The sequence below is a fragment of the Arachis hypogaea genome, chromosome 2, assembly GCF_003086295.3.
Source record: "Arachis hypogaea cultivar Tifrunner chromosome 2, arahy.Tifrunner.gnm2.J5K5, whole genome shotgun sequence".
NCBI lineage: Eukaryota > Viridiplantae > Streptophyta > Magnoliopsida > Fabales > Fabaceae > Arachis > Arachis hypogaea.
The window spans coordinates 95,523,395-95,527,274 of record NC_092037.1 but is presented as its reverse complement, the minus strand read 5'-3'; the positions used below and the strand labels follow the sequence as shown (position 1 = coordinate 95,527,274).

The 3,880-nt window shown below is 33.0% G+C and overlaps 1 long non-coding RNA gene across 1 annotated transcript; it reads right to left on the bottom strand.

The window, feature by feature from the left end:
- Positions 1–702: 702 nt before the first annotated feature.
- Positions 703–3,623, bottom strand: LOC112753041 (uncharacterized). The gene is made up of 2 exons (XR_003177447.3): positions 2,132–3,623; positions 703–2,032 (listed from the first exon to the last, which is right to left on the bottom strand). It is a non-coding gene; the product is annotated as an uncharacterized lncRNA (long non-coding RNA).
- Between the last annotated feature and the right edge of the window lie 257 nt (positions 3,624–3,880).

Sequence of the window (3,880 nt, the reverse complement as noted above, 5' to 3'; positions counted from 1 at the left end):
CGAGTTCAAATCAAGACGAATTCGGTTTCACCCGACTTATATACACTCAAAAGAAATTAAAAAAGGTATATATATTTTAAATTAATTCTAATATTATGTTATATTAATTATAAGTTTATTGTTTTATTTTTAATCGTACTTGTTGAATTAGAAAAATGATTAAAAAAAGTATCAAATTATAATTTATGGATAAATTTAAGTTTAAATATGGGTATCAACATTTCGATAACAAATTTCTTCTTTATAAATAAGTACATCATAAATAAGTTTTTTTATAAAAAAAAGTTTTTTGTATAAAAATTGTTGTTAAAGCTTTAAAGGTCTAATTTTTATCCAGTTTGAACCCATTATAATAAAGACCCAAAAATGTTTAGATTTTATCGGATTTAGGATCAAGTTGGAATCTAAAAAATAGATAAGGTGTATATTTAAGATCGAATTTGAGTTAAAACAAATTCAATTTCATCCGATCTATATACACTTCTAAAATAGACTACAACATTATATTTGGACATTCAAGTTAAAGAAAAAAAATGAGAGAAAGATTAGGGACCATAATTACTGATTATATATATATATATATATATATATATATATATATATATATATATATATATATATATATATATATATATATATATATTAACTTTTGTTTTCTTAGTTGAATCAATGTCCTATTCTATTGCATTGGATCTACGTATATATTAGTAAAATTTGATATTCAACACAACAATAAAGTCCTATCCCACTAAGTAAGATCAACTATATAGATTAAATTATTGGATTCTATTATGTATCATATTTATAGAGAGATCGTTTACATGTAGATTTCGTTTGACCACCTCATAAATAATCTTCTTAGGTCTTCCTCTGTCTTTCTTTCATCCGTTGTTCATCTTCCATCTCATCCACCCTCCTGATTAGATGCTTTTTCGGTCTTCTTCTCATATATTCAAATTACCTGAGACACAATTCTACTATCTTTTTTACAATAGGTATTATTCTAACTCTCTCTTATATCTTTGTTCTTTATTTTATCTAATTGTATATGAACACTCATCCATCTCAATATCTTTATCTCTATCATACTTAATTTAAATGGACAAAATTTGATATTTGATTCAACTTATTTTAGATCAAATAAAAAAATCTAATAAAATTGTGAATTGAATAATATTCACAAAATTTGAATCGAATACAGATTTTACAGACCAAATAAGAATTTATTAAATTTTTAAAGAATCTTATTTTTGGTTTGAGATAGCGAGTTTTTTACAAGGCCATTGTGAGACAAACTCGTCCAATATCTTCTTTTTGGTGCAAAACAAGCAAATTTTCATTGACATGTTGAATGAGATGTTATTGAAAATATATTTTAGAGAATTTGAAAAATATTTTTTAGCCTATTTTATGGTGGCTGACTTACTAACAGAGATACTAAGAATGATGCATATTATAGCCGATGGCTTCATTTAGAGAAGAAGATTACTGCAATGATTGTTTCGAGACATAGACCTGTTAGAAGCTCCATTATATTTATTTATTTATTTATTTTTCATACCAAATTGGATATCATACGAGAAAGCAAAATAAATTTTGGTGATTAAGCAATTTGACTTGGATTAGAAGAAATATAAAATTTTAAAAAAGATCAATTTTATTGTGATGAATTAGAAATTAATTTTGACTTGTCTATTAATTAAAAATAATGATGCAAATCGATAAACATAAATATTACTAAAAATTGTATTAATTGCATAGTTTGACTCTATTCAAATATAAAAAATTAATTAGTTGGTCAAATATATATAGTGATTTCCCCTACCAAGACAAAGAACCAGCAGTCAAGTACTACCATCACAGAGTTATAATCGAGAAATAATAGTGAAAATTGAGGTAAAAAAGAAAATCCACCTTAAAATCACACACATAATGGAATCAGTGAAAACCAGATTGTGAGTAAATACCTGAACAGTAGCCAAACAAACCTTCTCTTTGGAGATATCTTCAGGCTCTCCTTGCAACTCTAGCACTGCAAAAACAAAACAAAACCCTTGTAAGAATAAAAACATAAAACAAACAAAAGAAAGGGATAAATTAAACGAAATTAGAGGGAAGAGTGAAGTGTTACAATCAACTTTGAGGGACTGAAATGGAATTGACTGGCCCAAGATGGCACGAACTTCATCAAGCTTTTTGGCATTGCTCTATAGAAAAGAGCTAGGAAAGAAGGCGGCATAAACTCTCATTTCTTGTCCTCTTTTCCTTAGTTATATGAAAGCGCCTGCTCTATGGTATGTAAACCAACGGCCTTATTATATTCCTTCCTATGAAAGAACTCAAGCTTAAGCAAGTCCAGTCTACCTCTTTTTAGCTCTCTCTTATAGCGTATAGTACCACTGTCTCCTATCAAGACTTTCTCTCCTTTAAAAAGTCCTTTTCTAAAGGCAAAAGGCCTTAATCATCAGACAAAAAGACCCGATAAAGACAAGAAAAAGGCGTTAAGCAAGGAAATGAATAGCAAACAAGACATACCATCGATAAAGCAAACCAATTACTGGGTACAACAAATGAGCAAAACCAATTTCAAAGTGCATAGAAAGAAAGTTAGGAGAATAGTGGAATAAAATAGAAGCAGAACAGATTCAAGAAAGGAAGAAGCAGAGTTACCGATGAATCTGTCCTGATTTTGGCGACGGTTGTAACTGGTGGCGGTGTCTTCGACGGCGACCTCCTCTCCCTATTCGCCTCCTCCCAGCGGCGGCTCTATCAATGGCAGCAGTAGCGAACCCTAATGGCGACAGGAACAGGGTGCGACGGTGACGGCCTTGACCCCAATCGACGGCAGCGGCGGCGGCAGAGCAGGACGGTGACCTCCTCCTTCTCCCCTGCGTTCATCGTCTTCTGCTTCTCCTTCACTCTTCGTCGTTCTTCTCCTTCGTGAGTGCGTGCTCTCCCTCTCTTCGCGAACTCTCTCTCTCTCTCCTCGGCTTCAGTGGCAACGACAGAAAGCTTAGTGGTGGCGGCGGTGGCAAGACGCGACGGTGAAGACCCGCGATGAGGACGACGACGGCGCTGGCTTCGCGGTGAGCTGATGCGGCCTCCCTCTCTCTTCGCGGTTCTTTCTCTTGCAGTTCTGACTTTCCGACGGCACAGCAATGCGACGGCAGCAGCGAACTCAGTAGCATTGCCTGGCTCCTTCCTCCCTTCCCTCTCCTTCTCCGTTTCTCCCTCTCTTCTCTTTAAGTTTCTTTCTTTTTTTTCTTTCTTTTTTTTGATGAAGCTGCTGAGGGTTGTGGTTTTAGGAAAGGAGGAGATTTTCAATCGCCAAAGAAAATGTAAATTCGGCGGTTCTTTAAAATTTGTCGCAAAACCAAATTAAACAGCGGCTCTTTCAGCATTCACCCCTGAAACTGCTAAAAAATCTTCAGATAGCGGCGGTTGTTAAAATAGCTGCTAATTATCCGCTGCTATGTTCCGTGTTTGTGGTAGTGTATTTTCACTTGAGACTATCAACTTACAACTCATACATATGTAAGTTGATAAACAAGTCATATTTGCAATGCGATTTCATTATCTATGAATTAGTATAAATAGGTAGCTTGGCTAGATTAATTTAGTATGATGGAAATAACAATATAGTAAGCGTTAAAAAGAAAATTGTAAGATTTTTTAGTGTTGTATCTCTACATTTGATTTAATATTTAGAGTGTGATCGATATTTGATTTGGGTAAAGTAATTACGTGTTTAGGATCTCTTTAAAAGGGGTTTGGTTAAGATGAAATAGTATCACTAATTACTATTTTGTATCTCGTTAGAGATTTAGTTAAAGTAGGATGATTATCCAATTTTATAACTTTGTTATATTATATTTCTTTA